Below are 22,937 nucleotides of genomic sequence, written 5' to 3'. Positions count from 1 at the left end.
CCCAGAGAGGCCTTGGAGGACCACGACTGTCTGGGACTCAGCTTCCCCACCTGCGAAGTGGGATCAGACCCAAGCCCTGCTTTGGGTGCCCACAGGGGGCGGCCCGGCTCCTCTGATGGACCCCACACTCAAGGGCAGTCTGGGTGGGGGAGAGCGGGCCTCACCTTTGCCCTGGAGTCCAGCTGGAGCCCTCTCCACCTCCCCCCTACCCCCACCCCCCAGCCAGGGTTCCCTCCCAGGCACAGGTGTATGCAGAGGGCTGACCCCTCAGGGGTAGAGGGGCCTGCAGGTGTGAGCAGCATTGGGACTGAGGGGTGGGGCTGCAGGGGAGAGCAGGGTCACCTGTGAGCACATGAGGGAGGGTGTCTGTGCGTGATTGTGTATCCACATGAGTGTGTCTGTTTATGTGTGAGTGTGCCCTGGGCACAAGTGTGTGTATTTCTCTCTGTGTCCATGCCTGTGTGACTGTGTGAAAGCTCGGCTTCCCCAGGCCCTTTCCCCACCACCTCCTCCCTCTAGCAGCAGGCTTGGGGAAGGTTCTAGAAGGGGCCTCGGGTCTTGGTTTTCAGCGACTGAGCCCAGCCAGCCCTTGGGACAAGGAAGGTCCTCCTGACCTGTCCAGTCCCTGGCCAGCACCCTCCCCAGCACAGAAAGCACCAGGCCCCTCCCTGCCCACTGGGTGCTGCCCTCGGCCCACCTTGTGGCAGGACCACGGGCCCAACTGTGCTCTTCTCTTTGCATGCTGCCAGGAGGGACCACTATGCCTACTCCTACTACCCGTAAGTAGCCCCGCGCCAGCCCCTTGGGCCCTGTGTCGGCCTCCTGGTGTGGAGGGCCTCTCGCGGGTCCCTCTCTGGGGCCCACAGCCGCGCACGTGTGTGTGCGTGTCCGGGGCAGGCCCGTCCCCACCCTGGCAGCTGTCCCCACGGTACACACAGCTCTCAGGCCAGCACAAGCCCCTTCTCCAGCCGGGCGGCCCCAGGCTCTTCAGACCCACCATTTCTGGGCGCTTCCTCTGGGCTCGGACCCCAAGAAGCACGCACTGTCATCCCTCCCGTGTTACTGAGGAGGAGACCGAGGCTCAGAGAGGTGAAGGGACTGGTCAGAGGTCACAGGAAGTGCCAGAGCTGGGGTTACCACCCAGGCCCCATCCGACTGCCTGGTCTCCTGATGGTCCTCCGTGTTCTGCCTCTGTCTTCTCTGACTCTGCAAGCCTTCCAGAACAGTCCCTGCACCCGTGCCTGTTCTCCCTCCTAGCAGAGCAGGCTCAGGGGGCCCCAGGACAGCCCAGAGGACGGGGGTCTCTCACCTCCTCCTCCTGGACCCTCTCCTTGCATCCACATCACCCAGGGTCGCACCAGCTTTTCCAGCAACCACACCCCGTCGGCTCAGGGGGAGCCTCCAGCTGGGCTTTTCCAGAAATCGCGGACAAGACGGTTGTCCCGCCCTCTCTACTTGTGCAGTGAATGTTTGACCCTAGACGCAGAACCTTTCCAAGTGTCCGATGGCCCTCCCTCTGCTGACTCTCACCCTGATCAGCTGCGGCCGGCAGTGTTCGCCGTCCCTCTGGCTTCTGGCTTCTGTGGAGCTGGGTGCTTGGTGTGTGTAGTTCTTCCCCGTGAACCGAGAGGCCTGGGCAGGGAACAGAGCCCTGGGGCACACCACTGGAGACTGCCTTCTAGGCACAGCTTGACTGCCGTCCTCTGTCCACGGCCCTCTGTCTGTCCTCCCTCTGGTTGCTGGTGTCTGCCCGTCCCGCCCTCTCTCTCTGTCCCCTTCGCCATCTCCCTCCTTGTCAGGGTCCCTTCACTGTCCCTCCCCGCCCCCCTTAGCTCCCTGATTCCCTTGCCCCCTCCTCACCTCTCTCCCCTTCCCTCCTTCCCCCTCCACTTCTCTCTTGTGTTGATGGTCAAGATCACAGTCACAGAGGCTTTTAATCTGCCCACAAAGGGGTTCTCAGCTCTGCCCTGGACCACAGTGAGGGTAATGTCCAGGGGTCACCCTATTCTTCCCCTGCGCCAGACAGCTCTTAAGCCCAGAACAGGCTGGATGGAGTTTGCCTGTCTGGGAAAATCAACTCATTAGCTTCCATGTCCCTATGGATGATCAGTGACCCTGAGCCCACATAACCTGGAAGTCCTCTCTCAGGTCTATCCCACATCCTGCATGCTGTAGGGCTGAGCAGGGGAGCAGCTCTCTCATCTTGAGCTTTCCCTGGGGTTGGGCCCCTGGCTCTACAGCAGTCCATCTGGGGTCCCAAGTCACTTCCCCTTTGCCTGTTGCTCAGCCTCTGATCGTGGAGCTGTCCCCCTGCCTCCCCACTCCAGCCCTCTAGCCCCTTCCTCCTGGCCCTGAGTTCCCTTCCCCCAGCCTCCTGAGTGAATGGGGTCAAGCCCTCCCATGGCCCTCTCCATAACAGATGAGTTCTGAAACAGTGGCTGTGCTCCTGCTGGGGCCCAGTACTGGCATTTGAAATACAGAGAAAGCACAGGTATTACCTCTGTACTGAGGGTAGAAGGAAAATGGAGGATTTAGACACAGACTCATATAGAGTCATGAAAGAAGTGAGGAATAATTAAACCTCTCCTGGGCATTGCTCTGGTCCCACCTAACAAATATGAAAAGCAAGACCCAGCAGGATCAGGCCATTTTCAAGTAACTTATGTCCCAGGACAATGCTCAAGAATATTTACAGGAATACAAAAATATCTGGCCTCCAACCAGGTAAAACATACAATGTTTGTCATCTAATCAAAAATTACCAGACTTGCAAAGAAGCAGAAAAATATGACCAGTAACAAGGAGAAAAAGTATGCGTTTAGAACTAATACAGGATGCAGAACACGGTCAAAGATGGTGTGGCTGGGAATTCAAGCTGTGTTCAGCACGGTCTGTGATCCAGACACCACTGCTGTCCCTTCTTCTCTGAGGAACCTAACCCTATGGTTTACATCAGAAAGCGACATTAATCTTGACACTTCCTCAGTATGCAAGTCATTAAAAATGGGCTTCCCAAGCACACTTAGCACCCAGATTTGGATTCTAATACCATTTTTCAACAAAAAGAACCCAGGATCCTTGGAGGAATGGCTGATTCTAGGACTAGGTTGGGAAATATACAAGATGAGCCTGGAGCACCTTGTAAAGCCAGAAATAAGCAGGAGGTGCTAAACACATAAACATACAAAATGATGGGAAAATGTCAAAGGGACACAAGAGCCAATGGCCAAAGCTGGAAACAGCTGAGCAACAAAGTAAGTAAAGTAGTATCAGATTATAACCCCAAGTATAAAACAAATACCTATGAGTCCATACTGATTTAAATAAATGATTGAATTAAATCAATAAATGGGGGAGAAGAGGCAAATCTCCCATGCAGAAGAATTCAAAAGAATTTAGGTTAGATGCTTAGCCCTCAAGGAGGTGGAGCTTAACTCCTCCTGAAGTATAGGCTACACATAATGACTTCCTTCCAAAGAGTACAATATGAAAAGGAGAGAAGAGTGACTTCATAGTGGAGAAATCTGGCAAACACTACCTTAGCCAGGTGATCAAGGTTAATATTGTCAATGATAAGCCATGTTGATGGCATGCGCCCTTGACACGATGTCATGAGAATGGAACTTGACCTCTGTGATCTTCTGCCCAAAAAACCAAAACCCTAGTATAATCATAAGAAAAAAATCAGACAAAACCCCATTGATGTTCAACAAATGATTCTGGGACAACTGGATATCCACTGGCAAAAGGATGAATTTGGACCCTGCAATGTTGCTATTTATAAGAAATATGTATTTGGTCACTTAGATGACCAAAATATATTTCTCATATACATCTGGTCTTCATCCACAGTTCCTGGCACACAGCTCCAGAAATCCTGGGAATTTCCCAAGTGATAAAGGTGCCTTTTGTTATGTTAATGAGGTGACCTTTGGACCCACCTAGGGATGGGACCTGAAAGCCGGGAGAACCAACCATGTGACCAAAGGGTTAGAACTTTCAGTCCCACTCCCTGACCTACAGGGAGGGGAGAGGGGCTTGAGGTTGAATCAGTCACCAATGCCAATTAATTTATAATCAATCATGACTATGTAATGAAACCTTCATAAAAACCCAAAAAGGACAGGGTTCAGAGAGCTTCCAAGTTGGCAAACACATAGAAATGTGGGTAGAGTGGTGCTCCTGGAGAGGGCATGGACCTTCTGTGTCCTTTCCCCTACCTTGCCCTATGCAGCTTTTCCTGCGTTCCATCCTTTCAAAATAAATTGGTAATCTCATAAGTAAAATCTTTCTCTGAGTTCTGTGAGCCACTCCAGCAAGTTAATTAATTAATTCACGGAGGAGGTCAGGGAACCTCTGATCTATTACTGGTGGGTCAGAAGTACAGGTAACAACCTGGGCTTGCAACTGGAGTCTGAAAGGGGCAGGCAGTCTTGTGGGAGTGAGCACTTAACCTGTGGGATCTGATGCTCTGCCCATGTAGATACTGTTGGAATGACTTGAAATGTGGGACACCCAGCTGGTGTCCTGAGAACTGTTTTTTGGTGTGAAAGAAGGCCCCCAGTGTTGGAATTGGGTCCAGGAACCCCAAAGAGACTCCTACCTCACACCATATAGAAAACTAACTCAAAATGGACCCAAGTTCTAAATGTAAGAGCTAAAACTACAGAAGTCTTAGAAGAAAACACAGGTGTAAATCTCTGTGACCTTGGCTTAGGCAAAGGTTTCTTAGATTAGACACCTAAAGCACAAGCAGCCAAAGGAAAAAAAAATAGATAAATTTGACTTCATCAGAATTAAAAGCTTTTATGATTCAAAGGACATTCTCAAGAAAATGAAAAGACAACCCACAGAATGGGAGGAAATATTTGCAAATCACACATATAAGGGCCTAGTATCCAGAATATATAAAGAACTCTCACAACTCAACAATAAAAAGACAATCCAATTTCCAAATGGACAAAGGATTTGAATAGATATTTCTCCAAAGAAGATACACAAATGGCCAATAAGCACATGAAAAGATGATCAACATCGTTAGCCATGGGAAAAATGCAAAACAAAAGCACAATGAAACACCACCTCACCCACTGGGATAGTTAAAAAAAAAATGAAAAATAACAAGCATTGGTAAGGATGTAAAGAAATTAGAATTCTCATACATTGCTGTGGGAATGTTAAATGGTGTAGCCACTTTTGAAAATGTTTTGACAGTTCCTCAAAAAATTAAACAAGAAGTTTGAAAACATATATTCAAGCAAAACTTATGCACAAATGTTTATATTAGTATTATTCATAATAGCCAAAAAGAGAAACAACCCAAGTGTCCATCAAGTGGTGAATAAAGAAAGTGTGATATATTTATTCAATAGAATATTATTTAGCCATAAAAAGGAATGAAGTCTTCACATCCATTAGGATGGCCACTACAAAACAAAACAAATAAACAAACAAAAAGTAACAAGTATTGGCAAGAATGTGGAGGAATTGGAACCCCTTTGCTCTGTTGGTAGGGATATAAAATGGTGCAGCCGTTATAGAAAACGGTATGGCAGTTCCTCAAAAAATTAAAGATAGAACCATCATATGATCCAGCAATTTGGCTTCTAGATACTTACCAAAAAGAATTGAAGGCAGGATCTCAAAGAAATATCTGTAGACCCATGTTCAGAGCAGCGTTATTCATAATAGCCAAGAGGTAGAAGCAATCCATATATCCCCTAACAGATGAGTGGATAAACAAACTGTGGTCTATACACAGAATGGAATATTATTCAGCCTTAAAAAGGAAGAAAATTCTAAAAGATGATACAACATGGATAAACCTTGAGGACATTATACTAAATAAAATAGTCCAGTCACCACAAAGACAGATTCTGTATGATTCAATTTCTGCAAGAGATATCTAGAGTAACCAAACCCGTAGACATAGAAAACAGAATGGTGGTTGCCAGGGTCTGGGGGAGGGGCAATGGGGGGTTGTGGTTTGAGGGGTACAGAATTTCAGTTTTGCAGGGTGAAAAAGTTCTGGGTATCAGTTGCACAAGAATATGAATACACTTAACACTACTGAACCATACAGGTAAAAATGGCTAAGATAAATTTCATACTACATATATTTTACCACAATTAACAATTTTTAAAAATGAAGTATTATACATTGGCACCATGATGCTGAAAGAAAGAAGTCAGTCACAAAAGACAATATGTCGCATGACAATTTTATATAAAAATGTCCAGAATGGGCAAATCCTTAGAAACAGAAAGTAACTTAGTGGTTGCCAGGGGCTGGGGAAGGAGGGAATGGGGAGTGATGGCTGATGGGTACCGGGTTTCTTCCTGGGGTGATGAAAATGGTCAGCAGCATCCAGGGTCCTCGCCAGGCCGCTGTCTGTATTTGCATTTGCATTTGTCTCTGCCGGCTTGTGTTGTCTTTGGACTCAGCTCTGAGGCTGCCCAGCTTTGCTCTGGCCTCCTGACACTGCCCTGACCAGGTGATGCTGTTTGCTCTTGCTCAGTGCTCTTGCTCTTGCTTAGTGGCGACGGTTTCACAATCTGTGAATATATTGAAAACCCCTGAATTGTACACTTTAAGAAGGTGGATCTTGGGGCGCCTGGGTGGCTCAGTCATTAAGCATCTGCCTTTGGCTCAGGTCATGATCCCAGGGTCCTGGGATCGAGCCCCGCATCGGGCTCCCTGCTCGGCAGGAAGCCCGCTTCTCCCTCTCCCAGTCCCCCAGCTTGTGTTCCTGCTCTCACTATTTCTCTCTCTGTCAAATAAATAAATAAATAATCTTAAAAAAAAAAAGAGGGTGTTCACAAAAAAAAAGAGGTACACATCTTATGGTATGTGAATTATGTCTCAACTTTTCACAATCCCCCTTGAGAGACATCCTACAAATTATCTGACCAGTAATCTTCAAAACCATTAAGTTCATCAAAATGAGGAATGTCACGGGCACCTGAGTGGCTCAGTGGGTTAAGCGTCTGCCTTCAGCTCAGGTCATGATCCCAGGGTCCTGGGATGGAGTCCCACGTCGTCGTCGTCGTCAGGATCCCTGCTCAGCAGGGAGTCTGTTTCTCCCTCTGCCCCTCCCCCAGCTTGCGCTCTCTTTCGCTCACTCTCTCTCTCTCAAATGAATAAATAAAATCTTTTTTAAAAATGAGGAATGTCACAACCAAGAGAACACAAGTAGCCATGGTGATGAAATGTAATATGGTATCATCTATGGGATCCTGGAACAGTAGAAAGGACACTAGGTAAAAACGAAGGAAATCCCAATAAAGCATAGACTTTAGTTAATAATAATGTATCAGTATTGGTTCATTATTTGTAACAAATATACCATTTGGAAGACATTAATAATGGAAAATTGGCCCCAAAGATACAAATGTAGGGACCCGAAGGGGTACGTGCACCCCAATGTTTATAGCAGCAATGTCCACAATAGCCAAACTGTGGAAAGAGCCAAGATGTCCATCGACAGATGAATGGATAAAGAAGATGTGGTACATCTTACACTGTATACACAATGGAATATTATGCAGCCATCAAAAGGAATGAGATCTTGCCATTTGCAACGACGTGGATGGAACTGGAGGGTGTTATGCTTAGTGAAATAAATCAATCAGAGAAAGACATGTATCATATGACCTCACTGATATGAGGAATTCTTAATCTCAGGAACAAATTGAGGGTTGCTGGAGTGGTCGGGGGTGGGAGGGAGGGGGTGGCTGGGTGATAGACATTGGGGAGGGTATGTGCTACGGTGAGCGCTGTGAATTGTGTAAGACTGTTGAATCACAGATCTGTACTTCTGAAACAAATAACGCAACATATTTTAAGAAAAAAGAAAAAGAAGAAGATAGCAGGAGAGGAAGAATGAAGGGGAGTAAGTCAGAGGGGGAGACGAACCAGGAGAGATGATGGACTCTGAAAAACAAACTGAGGGTTCTAGAGGGGAGGAGGGTGGGGGGATGGGTTAGCCTGGTGATGGGTATTAAAGAGGGCACGTTCTGCATGGAGCACTGGGTGTTATGAACAAACAATGAATCATGGAACACTACACCAAAACAAATGATGTAATATATGGTGATTAACATAACAATAAAAAATTTAAAAAAAATAATGGAAAATTGGGTCAGAAGTAATGGGAACTCTTTGTACTATCCGCAACTTTTCTGTAAACCTAAATCTATTGCAAAATAAAAAGTTTATTTATTTATAAAATCAATGTATCCTAGGAGGCAAGTCGTGGCAGGCTGGTGGGAGGGAGCTTGCTGGGAACTTCCCACACTGCTGGAATTTAAGCCTGACTCCAAAGCACTGCCTGGAAAAGCCCTCTGGGTTCTCCTGGGCCCCATCCATCCTGAACTCTTGACTCTGGCGGGTACCAGTGAATTCCACCCAGATGGTTTGCCAAGTGCCCATTTCTTTCATTTCCACAAGTGCTCCTCTCTCAGGGAGCGGGACAACAAGGGAAACCCGATGGACCTCAGGACCCCAGAGTCCACGGGGCAGGGGTGTGAGTCCTGGTGCTGCTGCCTCTTCTCTATCTGTTGCTCAGGGAGAGCCCGTCTTCCTGGGCTCAGGGTGCACAGGGTCAAGGGCAGCAGCAGCATCCAGGGTCCTCGCCAGGCCGCTGTCTGTATTTGCATTTGTATTTGTCTCTGCCGGCTTGTGTTGTCTTTGGACTCAGCTCTGAGGCTGCCCAGCTTTGCTCTGGCCTCCTGACATTGCCCCGACCAGGTGATGCTGTTTGCTCTTGCTCAGCAGCACTGAGCTCATGCTGGTCCACTTGCTGAGCCGCCGAGAGCTGCCAGAACCTTCCTGGAGCCCTCGCACCTCCTCCTCCACCTGGAGAGCTCTCCCTTGAGCTGTCAGCTCAGCTTCCAGAAAGAGCATGTGTAATCCTTTATCACCCCAGCCCCGCTTTGGGAGCTCCTGAGAGTTCTCCGAGCAGGAGACAATTGTCTCTTGAAATTTGAGCACACATTTTATGTGTCGGCTAAACCGCCTCTCTCCGCCAATGCCACTTTTCACATCCTGGGCCAAACTCTCCCTATAAAGGCAGATGAAAGTCAGGGCAAGCCCCACTCTTATTGGCTTCTTCTTTCCTCAAGAAGCTGCCCCCAGCTTTGGGGACTCAGGGGAGATCTGACTACAGTGAATTCTGTGGGCTGTCTATGGGCATTCACCATGTGCCAACAATGGACTGGGCATTTCTCATGCCTCGTCTCATTTAATGATCACAATACCTCTATTGGATAGTAATGATTTTCTCCTCATCTGGCACGTGTGAAAACTGTGTCTGGAGAGGTCTAGTAACCTTCCTAAGAACACACAGCCAGGAAGGGGCAGAACTGGGATTCAAACTCAAGCAGGTCTTAATCCAGAGTCTCCCCTCTTCATCACCGCATCACACGGTTTCTCTAGAGATGTTTTGTGAAACCAAAAAAAAACCCTCCCTGATAAAAGAAATTTGGGAAGTGTGGCTACTTTGATTCTCCTCATGGAGATTCACGATGGGCATTAGTGTGTTCAAAGTCCTGAAATGTCCTGCAGGGAACAGACCTGTTTAATTTTGTTTAAAGCAGAATTTTCCAAATTCATTTTTTGTAAACAGAACGTGTATTCATTTTGTTTCTTTTGTAGATAGACCACCCCCTCATCATCTCGTATAACTAATGTTCTCTGGAAGAAACTCTGAGACACTGTATTGGGCAAGTCACTTCTTTCCGACCTCAGTGGGGCTTCTGGTCATGATGGGGTAACAGGTGGCTTCCTTCCTTCCCACTGTAAGCAACTAAAAACAGCATAAAATATATGAAAAACTGTTTTCAGGCCTTGGACAACAGGCAGCTCAGGACTGTGATTCCTGAGAAGAAAAACAACGTAAGCTGAGTCCTGCGATTGCATGAGTGAGTGTCCAGAGGCTGGTGTGACTGAGTGGGGCACTTTGCCCCGTCCCAGGGCCTGATCTGGGGGACCAGGGTGGGATGTCCTTGGGGATGCTGACCAGAAGAGCAGGGAGCAGGTGGGCCTGGAGGGAGGGGATAGTTTTCCCCGTGTGTGTGTGTGTGTGTGTGTGTGTGTGTGTGTGTGTGTGTGTGTGTCACTGGGAACCTCTGACCTGTTCCCCAATTGGCTGAGGCTGCCGCACAGGCTGACAATGGAAATGCTTGCACAGGAGAAATGCTGCTATTCAGGTGCCTCCCGTTAATCTGTGGAGGGGGTGGTGGCAGCAGCTAATTTCGGGATTTGCTTGTCTTTGAATGGGGGTAATTACTAGGAGTTGCCAATTGCTCCAGATTGTTCTCTGGAAAGGGGGGGGCTCTCTTGGGCTCTGCTGAGCGCTGCCCCCTGCAGGCAGTGCGGTGAAGTCACAGAGGGGTGGTCCAGGCTGGGGAGCGACAGGATGGAGTCAGGGGACCCCAGGATTGCAGCAGGGCCAGAAGGGCTGGGCCGGAAGGGCCCCCAGAGAGCACGTGGCCCAACCTGCTCATGTTACAGATGGAAAAACAGATGCAGAAGGGAAGGGACTCGCCCAGGGGCGCACCGGGTGGGCCCAGCCAGGCTGCTTGGCCCCGGGGAACAACCTCCATGTTGGCCATGCACCCCTCCCCCACCCCGAGTCCGTCTGGGACGCTGTGTGCGTCAGGAACCCCCTTTCCTCTCTCTGACTGCAGGAGACCAGCGCAGTGCCGGGGTCACTGAGGCCAGCAGCTTGCTGGGGGGCTCACCGCGGCATCCCTGTGGCCGGAAGGGCTCCCCATATCACAAGGGCCAGCTGCATCCTGCGGTGCGTGTGGCCGACCTCCTGCAGCACATCAACCAGATGAAGACGGCCGAGGGCTATGGCTTTAAGCAGGAGTACGAGGTGCGGGGCCCCGGTCCAGCCAGGACCCCTCGCCAGGGCCTCGCCGGGCTCCTGCATGCTGTGGACCCTGACCCTGGTCTGACCTCACCCCTACTCTGATCAGCTAATTCCTTTTGGCCTTCACCCTGAACCCTCAACCCCAACCCAATCTGACCTGGACTCTGACTCTCAGGCTTAGGCTGTTTTGAACTTGGACCTTGGATCTCAATCCAGTCTCCATGAGAATGTCGACCATGACCCCTAATTATACCAATCCTAGTGTGACCCTGACTGTAACTTCTGGATTTTGACCTGAAACCTCATCCTAATACTTCCCTGATTTTTACTCTAATCCTAAACCTGATCCTTCTCTGATAATTTCTCTGAACTTGACCTTCTTCCCAACCCCATCACTTCCCTCTCTAACCCTCTACTTTGGTTTTGAACCCCACTTCCTTGATGATTAAAGGGAAATGCAGTCATTGACCTCAAGCCCCAGGGCTGGCCGTGACCCAGCCTTCACCGTGACTCAGCCCTCCAGCCTGCCCGCTTGATCCCAGAGGAGGGGTTGGCCACCACTTTTCTTCTTTGCAGGGCTTCTGTGAAGCCTGGGATGCCAAGAGGAAGAAACCGGCTTGGAGGCCCATGCCCGAGAGTCCTGACGGAGGGCCTGGAGCCTGGAGGAGCAGGCAGAAGGCAGTCAGCAGGGGGCTCGGCAGGGGGACCCAGGGTTGGAGCTCCACTGAACTCGGTCATGCCAGTGCTGGATGTGGAAGAGCGGCATGGCTGCTCGATGTCCTGGACACGGACACAGACAACAAGGACACGGCGTCGATGTCCTGCCACCTGACCACTGCCAACCCTTCCTTAGCTCCGCCAGTGGGGACCCCAACATCTACATCAACATGGCCCTGGCAGATGGGAGGGCTGCAGGCAAACCACACCCTAGGAACCCCCAAACCCCATCCGGGAAAATCTCAGGGACTGAGCGTGGAGGGCTGTAGACTCTGCGAGGGTCCCCTCTGTGCCCCTGCCCACCTTCCTGGGCACCAGGCCTGTGGGATGGTCCTCTCCCGTCCAGGGCTCCTCTATTTGTAGCATCAAGGCCAGTGCTCCTCCTCTGTGTGCCCATCTGTACACTTGGGGGCCTAGAGAGGAGGCTCTCTGGAGGTACTTCCAGCCCTGTGAGTCTCTGAGCTGGGGGGGTCATGTTAGGGCTCCCTGGTGCTGGGTAGAGAAGCTGCTGAGACAGCCCCCCCCCCCTGGGGTCCTTGACACCTGATCCCAGCCACTTGGGATCGGCCCAGGAACCAGAAGGCCCTGAAGCTCAGACCACGCTGAACTTAACAAGGAGGGACTACTGGGGTCTGTTTGGAGTGGTTGAGTCTGCAGAGAGCCCCAGCAGGTACCCGGGCCTGAGTTTTAGAGTGTGGCTGGGACTGGCCTCGAGGAGCAGCTAGTCAGGCCATATCTGAGCATTCAAGAAGTCCCAGGGAGGGGGGCTGGTGGACTGGGGAGGGATTCCCCCCCTTTCTCTGCCCTTCCCCTTGCAGGATTACAAAGGGCAAGTTCATGTTTGGTCAGGGTATAAATCAGGGTCAAGGTCAGAAGAAGCAAGACAAGTGCCAAGGCTCCAAGAGCTTCTGCCAGCCTTTGGGGTCAGGTCAGGGAACTGGGTTTTAGAAGAGCATCAGGAGAGGGAGACAGGGCACAGGTGGAGCAAGGCAGGACACCAGGAGGAGACTTGGAGCTGGAGCACAGATGGGGAGAAGGCCAGCTACCAGCCTACCTGGCAGGTCAAGGTCTGGAGCGGGGAGCAGAGTCAGTGCCCATCAATGTCTGGGGAGCCAGGGTTGGGGCCTCTGATCCTCTCATGGAGGATGAAAGGAATGGAGTTGAAAGGAATTCAAAAGATTCATTCCTTTATTTGAATATATTATTGAGCCCCTGTCATACACTGGGCACTGGGGATACTGAAGTGGACAACACAGGCAGAGAGCCCTGCTTTCCTAGACCTTACATCGGGGGTGGGTAATAATCAGGCAGGCATGTGGTGGGATGTCAGCAGCTGGCCTCGCTATGAAAAGCCGTCAGGCAGGAGAAGGGGTGATGGGGCTCTCAGCCCCCCAGCTATGGGACTCTGGGTAAGTCATCTCCCTCTCTGGGCCTCGGTTCCCATCTATAAAATGGGGATGACCCTGGTAGGATCAGATGAGATCGTGGTGAAGTGCCCTGCCTGGCGCCAGGCCTGCCGAAAGTTCTCCATTTACAAACAGCAGCAGAGATGACACAGCCCGGCTGGGATGACCCAGAGGCCCGAGCCCAGCCCATTCCCCGCCTCGGGCTCCCACAAGGGGAGAGGTGGAAGGAGGAGTGGCCTGGCTAGTAGGGACCCCAGTCATTCCTGGCTCTCTCACAAACTTGCTGTGTGCCGAGGTAAGACACTTCCTGCCTCTGGGCCTCAGTTTCTCCACATGAAAACCGACTGTAATTTGTACTGACTCTATTTGCACCCCTGCTGACTCTCTGTGCCTCAGTCTCTCCATTGGCCAGAGGATGCAACCTATTCCAGTGACTTCCTAGCCCAACATCCTTTAATCTGAATTACGAAGTCTGGGGACAGCACTACCCCCAACTCATGCCATTGACACATCACTTCGATCCTGGTGTGCCCCTCAGGGAGAGCATCCACTGCAGTGTTAGCTATAGTTCCCTCCTGTCAGGAGCCTTCAGTCCACCAGGAAGCAAGAGGCCCACAGCATCATTTGCAGTCACCCCCCCGGGGGGGGGGAGGGGCTCTTCAGTTTTGCAGATGACAGGCTCTTGGAAGGAAAGCAAGCATGTTGGACCAAGGTAGGAAAAAACATCCCCACAGGCCAGAGCTGTAGACTGAGGCTCACACGATCGGATTTAGTATGTACTAGTGAATTAAACATGCAGCGCAAAATAAATCAGCAGGGGAGGGAGACAGGCCTTGAGATGAGACTGACAAAGAAAGGGCTCAGTGTGAGCCCATGAAGTGACACGTCTCTTGTGTCACCTGCCCCTTCACTGCTCTCCCCATACACACTGGCCTCTTCCAGTCCAGTCTCAACCAAGGCCTTTCCTGGGAGATGGAGGGAGGGCCCAAACCTAGTCAACGTAGTAGTAACAACAACATAGTAATAGCTTATAGCTCCCACATGCTTCCTCTGTACTAGGCATTCATATCTTCTCTCTCTCTCCTTGCAAGTTCACATGGTTGGTATTATTAGTACCATTTTACACTAAAGAAAACGTACCCTCAGAAAGGCTAAGTAATGAAGAGCCAGTAAGCGGCAGAGCTGAGATTTGAACCTCATTCTATCTAACTCTAAAGGCAACACACCTCTGTGCATACCCTGCTGTTTTCTTAGGCCATGTAAATAGAGATATGGAATCTAGACAAAGGGAAGAGAGAATCTGGTTCAACCGGGAGGCTCAGACCCTTGTACCATCAGAGTCACACAAGAGGTTCATGGATAAGCTGAACACGGCTTAAAGGCAGGATCTCCAAGCTGAGAAGGGCATGGGAGCAAGGTCATATTGATTGATCAATTAATTAATTTAAGAAGTATTTGTTAGAATCCTACTAAGTATTAAGCCCTCTTCTAAGTGCTTGAAGATACAGAGGGAAAAAAGATGGACAAAATCCCTGCATTCCTGGAGCTTGCGTTCCAGGAGGGAAGACATATAATAATCAAACAACTACATATCAGAAAGTGATGAGCATGGAAAGAGACTAGAGATGAGAGGGCTGCCCTAGAGTCAGTGGTCAGGGAAGGCCTCTCTGAGGAGGTGATATTTAAGCAGACACCTGAATAGAGTGAGGGAATGACTGTTGTGAGAATTGTCAGGAGGATGAACCAGTCATAGTGAGCAGCAGATGCAGAGGCCTGAAATAGAAGTGACTGTGGTGGGTGTGAGGACAACGGAGAGGTCCGTGTGCTAGAGTGGAGCAGGTGGGGGGAGACAGGGGGAGACAGGTATGAGGAGTCAGTGGAAAGAAGACCATTTAGGGTCTGCAGGCCATGGGGAAGTTGGGTTTTATTTTCTGCATTGAGGGAATTCATGGCAGCTTTGAGCAGGAGAGCAGTGAGATCTGATTTGTGCTTTCAGATCACTGTAGCTGCTGGGGGGCACAGAAGCTGTTGGGGAGGGAGGATCACAGAAGTTCAGGAGGACTAGGGTGGAGGCCAAGCAGGGCATGGGAAGTAAGTGGTCATTCACACATGGAGTTATTGAAGGAACAGAATGTTCATCCTGAAAACGAGGAGGCCTGGCTGGATACGAGAGCCCACCTCCAACTTCAGAAAGGCTGTCATGTGGACTTGAAGTTGGGCACACCCTGCAGCCCCAAGAAGGTCAGAACCAGGACCAATGGCTGAGGCCATGGGACAGCTGTTGGCACTGGCTGAAGACCAAGTGGCTTCCTGGCAGCTTCCCACACTAGAGGTGCACAGCAGAGGTCAGCTCTCAGAGCTAGGAGGTGGAATGGATAGAGGTCAGCTTTCAGAGTCAGACAAATCTGAATTCGGACCATCCTCCCTTTTCTGCTTATTATCTGTGCTGCCTTGGGCTACTTTACCTTTCTGACTTTCAGTTTCCTCATCTATAAATTAGAACCAATACCTCTCTCCTTGGATTCTTCAATAGATATGTGAAGTACCCAGCACTGTACCTGGCACATATAAGGTACTTAATAAGTGGCAATGATGATGGTGGTGATGGTAATGGTGATGATGATGATGGTGGTGGATGGGTGATGATGGTGATGTGATGATGATGGTGGTGATGATGATGGTAATGATGATGGTGGTGATGATGATGGTGATGGTGATGATGGTGGTGGATGGGTGATGATGGTGATGTGATGATGATGGTGGTGATGATGATGGTAATGATGATGGTGGTGATGATGATGGTGATGGTGATGATGGTGGTGGTAGAAATGATGGTGGCGATGAGAAGGAGAATGGTGATGATGTTGCTGATGGTGATGATGATGATGTGGTGGTGATGGTGATGATGGTGGTGGTGATGGTGATGTGATGATGATGCTGATGATGATGATGAAGATGGTGGTGATGTTGGTGATGATGATAATGGTGATGGAGATGATGCTGGTGATGATGGTGGTGGTGGTGATGGAGATGATGGGGGTGATGAGAAGGAGAATGGTGATGATGATGATGATTTACCAGCATTAATCACAGTAAAATTATTCTTATGGTTGGCAATGGTTGTGTGGAAGGAATCCCAGCACCAAGCAGGGGATAGAACTAGAAGGCCACTAAGTTCTCTTCAAATACTAAAATTTGATGAGAAAATGAAGTACAAGGTAGCTCACTCCTTCCATTGACATCACCACGCCTCTGTTGATTCTCCTGCCATAGGAGGGTTAGACAGAGACAGTGCTAGAGACAGTGGTTTGGAGACTTTCATGCCCCCAGGAGCAGCATCTGCACAGGGAAGCCCTGACCCAGCGGGGGGTTGACACTGTGCTGCCCATGTTCTGGGTAGCTATGGGACTCAGGGAGGCAATGGATGGTCAGCTTGGAGGAGGCTCTTACTTCTGTCAACATTTCCAGGCCTCCCACATACCACAACTGACCACACAGTCATAGTCAGGGGTCCTTAGATCAGAAGGAAACAGACACCCTCTCACCCAACTCCTCTCATTTAGCACATGGGAAACCGAAGCCCAGGAGGAAAAGGGATTAGCTTAAGGTCACAGGTGAAGTCCAGGCATCCTGATTTCTAGTCTCATCCTTTCTACTTTAATAAAGTGGAACTATTGTGCCAGTTATCAGTCGATTGCCTCTCAGCTCCAAGTTCACTCTTCAGCACATGACCTAAATAGTAGGTTGAATTCCTTTAGGTATTTCTCCTTTACAGTGAGCATAATATTAAGCTCTCTCAGTAGAAAGTGCTGGAGGAACAATGCAGGAGGTAGGGGCTTCTCCCACTACTTCCAGCAGCCTCACAGTTAGTCAGCAGGATGGATCTGAGGACATCTGGCCATACCTGGCCCCAGCCATGGCCCCAAACATGCATTCTCTGGTGACCTTGCAGCCCCACCCTAGCCTGGTGATCACCCTCTGGTGACCCTCCCCCACCAACACCAGCACCCAGATTCCCTCTGCATGCCTTCATGCCCAGCCACCAGCTGCAGCTTGCAGCAGCAGAGGGTTGCTTCCTGCTTGCCTGGGGATTGCAGACCAGCTCTGACCTGGGCAAACCACTGAAAGTCTCTGCCATCCAGTGATCTATGACTCCATCTTTTCTCTGAGGTCTAAACCATCCTTGAAGAGCCAGAACTCTTCCAACATTGACCTTTCTTGGGTACTCTTCCTCAGTCCTAGGGGACCACATAGAGTTTCCTTTATCTTACAGTTACTCTTTATTATAGTTTAATCATGTTTTATATTACACTTGCCCTGCCTAAATCACCATGTGGTTTCTACCTCCTGATTAGACCCAAGTTAATAAACTATCAACACTTGTGTTCTAGAAGATAATTGGGAGCAATCTTCTTGGCCCCATTGTCCTGACAAACCTCTCATGCCATGTGCCACATTTGTAAGTACACAGCCTGGCTACAAAAGCAAGCTCCCATCCAGCTAACTCTTATTTTATAGAAATCTTTTATTTACAGGGCTTTTCTCAGTTCATCTTAGGCTTGTCCTGCTCTCCCTTGCGCTAAGAGAAGTTGCTACTTTCTTACCAATTCTATTAAAGTTCCTGTGTATTATCGGGGGTTTTACCTTATCTCGGCCAACCTTGACACTGGCCCAGTGTTAGAAAATGCATTCAGCTGCTAGAAACAAGGATCCAGAAAATAAGGTCTTAAACCAATTAAAAATTTATTTTTCGGGCGCCTGGGTGGCTCAGTTGGTTAAGCGACTGCCTTCGGCTCAGGTCATGATCCTGGAGTCCCGGGATCGAGTCCCACATCGGGCTCCCTGCTCAGCAGGGAGTCTGCTTCTCCCTCTGACCCTCTTCCCTCTTGTGCTCTCTGTCTCTCATTCTCTCCCTCTCAAATAAATAAATAAAATCTTTAAAAAAAATTTTATTTTTCACTCAAATAAGAGAAGTGTGGGTGCAGGAAGTCCAGGGCTGCTATGGTAATGTCAACCTTAAAAGTAAAACAGCCAGTTATTTTACCAAGAAAATTTATTTTTATTCAGTTTATTGAGAAATAGCAGGAGAATTGCAATCCAGGACATGCAAACTTGGAGAACAGGAGCTCAAAGCAGAGGACCCGCACTTTACAGACTAAAAGAGTAAGTTGGGAGGGGCTGCTTTGACTGACAGCCCATTGGAGGAAAACAAGAGTTCAGGGCGGTGACAGTTTCTCATTGGCTAAGATGTGGTATTTTCTTATTGGCTGAGCTTGTTGCTGGGCAAAGAGAAATTCTTCCTTCCTCCTGCTGGGGTAGTAAAGTAGGCTTCTTCCCGTTGGGAATGCAAGATACTTCTCTTCCCCCTTGGAGTCTGCAATTAAGGACTAGTGGTGTGGTGTGAGAGCTTTCCCTTCAGGGCTTCCCAGTGATGAGGTTTTGGAATATACGTGAGGTTCAGTGGGGTGGAGTCCGGAGCCGACGGCCCAAGGAAGAATTCTTGAGGTGTCTTTGGTGCAAAATGGTGGTTTATTGAAGCAAGGGGCCAGAACCTGTGGGCAGAAAGAGTTGCTGCCCCTGGGGTTGTGAGGGGTGGCTGATTATGTACTATGGGGTTGGGGGAGGTGAGGAAAAAGGGAGGTTTCCAAAAGAACTTTCATATGCTAAAGAAGACTCACAGGATACCGGAGGCCTTGCAGGTGTCAAGGTTGTTTACCCCTCTAGTAAGGCATTAACATGAAGATAGTTGGGAACTCCCTGGAGGAACATTACACTCTACCCACTTCAAGTATCTGTCGATGGGCTGCAGGTTATAAAGACATTTAATTGTATCTACATTTCCTTCTGGAAGCTAGGTTATTGATGATAGGAATGCTTTGTTCTTGTAGATCGCTAAGACATTTGTAAACTGAGGGAGACTCTATAAGTTAACAATTTGTTTTTCCTTTAGGGCAGCCAGGAGTGCCTGAGGAATGTCACATATAGCCCATGGGCGGGGGGGTTGTGGGGTGTCAACTTCTGCTTTGTCCTCAGCTTGCCTTCTGTTCCCTCATCACCAGCTCCATTTTTAAAAAGATTTCTTTTATTCAGTTTCACAGTATATACACAAAGTTGTCAAATTCCCAGTTTCCCTCTGTTTTTGCTCCACCATCCGTAGTGGCACATGACTTTATTCTGAAGGTTACCTCAAGGTTACATGTTGGCTGCTGGTGTTCCAGCCCTTGAGAGATGCATTACGTGGGGAGAAGGGGAAAGGGACTCCTTCCAGGTGAAAAAAACTCCCATCAAAGAATTTTCCTGGAAGCTGCATCCACTACCTCCACTCATATTTCATTGGTCACCCCTATCTGCAGGGCAAAGCCACCCACAACAGCACTGGCCTCTTGTTACTAATAAAGAAGGGAAGACTGGATTCTGGGCAGAGGACCAGCACCTCCTCCCACAACCAGCAACCAGGAGATTTAAATACAGAGAAAGCCTGAGGTTAGAGTTCCAATGATAGAACTTCCTCCAGAAATCCCCTAAGTGGGAGGAGGAAAGAATGCCTTCTCACTCAAATCTGCTTTTTAAAATAGTTAAAAATAATAAAACAGCAATAGATGTTCATTGCAGAACAATTTTTTTAAATAGGAAAAAAAACCCCAAAATCCCTCTTAATCCCATCATCCAGTGTGATATTGTGGTTTATTATAAAAAAAAATATGTATTTGTTATTCATCCGCTGTTCCAGGCACAGAGTTTCTAAAGCCCTTGTCATTTCCTATATAAGAGCCAAAGGGGCACCTTTTGTTACAATATTTAGTTTCATTCCCAGTTCCTGAAATAGCTCCAGAGCATAAAGGTGAAATGGGTGTCTTTTGTTATTCATAGCAAGCCCCTTTCAACCACACCAGAGTTTATGTTAATGAGGTGACTTTTGGAAAGCCCCTCAGGATAGGGGCTGGTTGCCAAGGGAACCGACCACAAAATTAGAGGGTTGGAACTTTCAGTCCCACCTCCAACCTCCTGGGAGGGGAGAGGGTCTAGAGATTGATTTGATCACTAATAACCAATAATTTAATAAACCCTGCCTGCATAATGGACCCAGGATAAAAATCCTGGAATTAACAGGGTTCTGAGAGCTTCCGGGTTGGCAAACAGTAATGTAGCCAAGTGCTGGGAGGGTGGTACCCACTGAACTCCCTGAGATGGGAAGTTAATGTGCTTGAGACCCTAACAGACTTCGCCCTGTGTTATCTCTTCATCTGGCTCTTCATATCCTTTAATATCCTTTGTAATAAACCGGTAATCGAATAAGTAAACTGTGTTTCCTGAGTTCTGTAAGCCACTCTGGCAAATTAATCAAACCCACAGAAGGGGTTGTGGGAACCCCTGATTTATAGACCGTCATCAGAAACACGGGACCACCTGAATTTGGGACTAGCATCTGAAGTGGAGGGAGTGGTTGGGGAGTGGGGGGCAGGCTTCTGGGATTGAGCCTTTAACCTGTAAGATCTGATGATATCTCCAGGTAGGTAGTGTCAGAATTGAGTTAAATTTTAAGACGCCCAGCTGGTTGGTGGTAAAGAATTGCTGGGTGTGGGAAGAACCCTCACATCCGGTGTCGGAAGCGAAGCAGTGCTGTCGCAAAGGATTGAGAGCAGAGCCTACCGGAGGGTGCTTTTCCTTTACATTAAAAATTGATTCAAAACTGTTGGTATTCTTGCACACTTCCTCCCGGGATTTCTTTTTCTCTGTGTATATTTAGAAAGTACATTATATCCAGATTATCTATATGTTGTTTTTTTTCCCTCTCACCCCTTTTTTATCAGTATCTTCTCAGCGTGAATTACTTTTTTGACTGTCGTGTTTTTAATGCCTACAATTATATTCCATCATGGGGTTGTTCTAACAGATGCTAATAGAGCTAATCCCCCATTGTTAGGTGTCTAGATGGGTTCCATCTGAATGTGTCTGTTAGAAATGATGCTGGATGACTAATTCTTCGCATAGATCTTTGCCTCCATCTGATTATTTCCTTATAATAGATTTGTGGACTTATCGGGGCAATAGGTATGGGTATTTTTCCTTCTTTTTTATTAAAGTAAAATTGAAATACGGTATCATATTGCTTCAGGTGTACAACATAGTGATTCAACATTTACATACATTGGAAAATGATCACCATGATAAGTCTAGGTAGCATCTGTCACCATACAAAGTTAATTCGATATTATTGGCTATATTATATTCCCCAGGCTATGCAATATACACCCATGACTTATTTATTTTATAACTGGGTATTTGTACGTGAGTCTTTTTAAGGCTTTTGATTTGTTTGGTCAAATTGCGCTCCCAGAGGCTGACCTGGGTTCCACTCCCCATGTGGGTCTAAGAACTTCCTCAAATGGGTTTCTGAGGCCCTCCTCCCCTCCTTGGGCATCAGCTCTCTGACTCCAGCCTCAGCCCCCCTCCCCTGTTTCTCTAAGGAAACACAATGGAAAAGTTTGTATTCTGAAATATCTAATCAGGTATTTATCTCTAAGTACTTTAAAAAGTCAACATAATTACTCTAGTCCCATTAAGTTTAATTTGCCTCAAATTAAGCATTTAGCGTGAAGTTAGGGTTGCTTTGCTGGTTGCGGTGGAGCTAGGGTCTGGCTGTTTACAGCGGGAGCCCGCGATGCCTGCACAGGCTGTTGGGGGCGGGTACAGCCTGGGGGCCTTTCTTAGAAAGGTGTTAGTCCCAGGGTGGGGGTGGGGGAGCCTCAGTGCCTGGGATACCCTGCCCCCATCCCCTGAGCCAGCTCTGCATTCACCTGCAGCAGATAAACAGTAGTGGGTGGTTCTGTTTCTCCACCTGGGGGGTTCCCCAGTGCTTGGGGGTTTCTCCAGTGTCAGGCGCTTGACCAGTCACATGCGGGGCAGCCTGGAAATGTCAGGGCCTTCACATCCCAGGGGCACCCCTCAGCCAGTGAGGGATGGAAGTGAGTAGATAAATACCCAGCTTCCCTCTGAGGGACAAGTCTGAGGCACAATCCCACACACTTCCTCAGAGGATTCCCCAGCGGAACTGGGCCCACAGCGCGCTGCTCTCTGATTCAGCCTTTGGGGCTTTTCTCCCTCCTGGCCCCTGGCCCCTCCTCACTGTGCCTCCTGGGATCACCTTCTACCTCAGCCACCTGCACTTTTGGAGGAAGCCAAACCCAGACAGCGCCGGATCTCTCCAGAGCAGCAGAAGCAGGGGATGGGTAGAGCAGAGGGTTGCAGAGGACCGGACAGAGGGCCGGACAGAGGGCAGGACAGCGATGGGCAGAATGGGGAAGTGTGAAACCAGATTCTTCCCCATTCGAGTCCTTTGAGACCCTAAGCAGAGGGTACAGCTAACCAGCACCCAGACCCCTGAGCTGTGGAAACAACACTCATTTACTACCTCACAGTTGTAAGTCTAGCGCCTGGACACTTGCCTTCTCCCCAGGGCACATTATCCCTCCTAACTCGTGTCTGAGGCCCTTCTCATCCCCGTGCTCACAGTTCTTTTACATCTCACCCATTCCTTGGCCAGGCACCAGGTCCTCTTGGGCGATTCTCTAGCCCCTGTCCTGGGCTGACCTTCCTTCTCCTGCTTGTAAGGCTCCTGCCCCACAATATCCTCCTCCTGGGATGGGTCATTTTATGTGTCAGCTTGGAGGGTGATTTGGGTGAGATTAATTTTAAAGCAGTACACTTTGAGCAAGCAGATTGCCCTCCAAACTATGGGTGGGCCTCACCCAATCAGTTGAAGGCCTGAATGGAATGAAAAGACTGTCCTCCCCCAGCAAGAGGGAATTCTCCGCCAGACTGCCTGTCCAGGCTGCTGGTCCCCACGGCAGATTTTGAACTGACCAGCTTCCATAATTGCATGAGCCAATTCTTTATAATAAATTTCTTTCTACATACGTATACATAGCCTATCAAT

Source organism: Zalophus californianus, chromosome 4 (genome assembly GCF_009762305.2).
Source record: "Zalophus californianus isolate mZalCal1 chromosome 4, mZalCal1.pri.v2, whole genome shotgun sequence".
Taxonomy (NCBI): domain Eukaryota; kingdom Metazoa; phylum Chordata; class Mammalia; order Carnivora; family Otariidae; genus Zalophus; species Zalophus californianus.
This window is presented reverse-complemented; position numbering follows the sequence as displayed.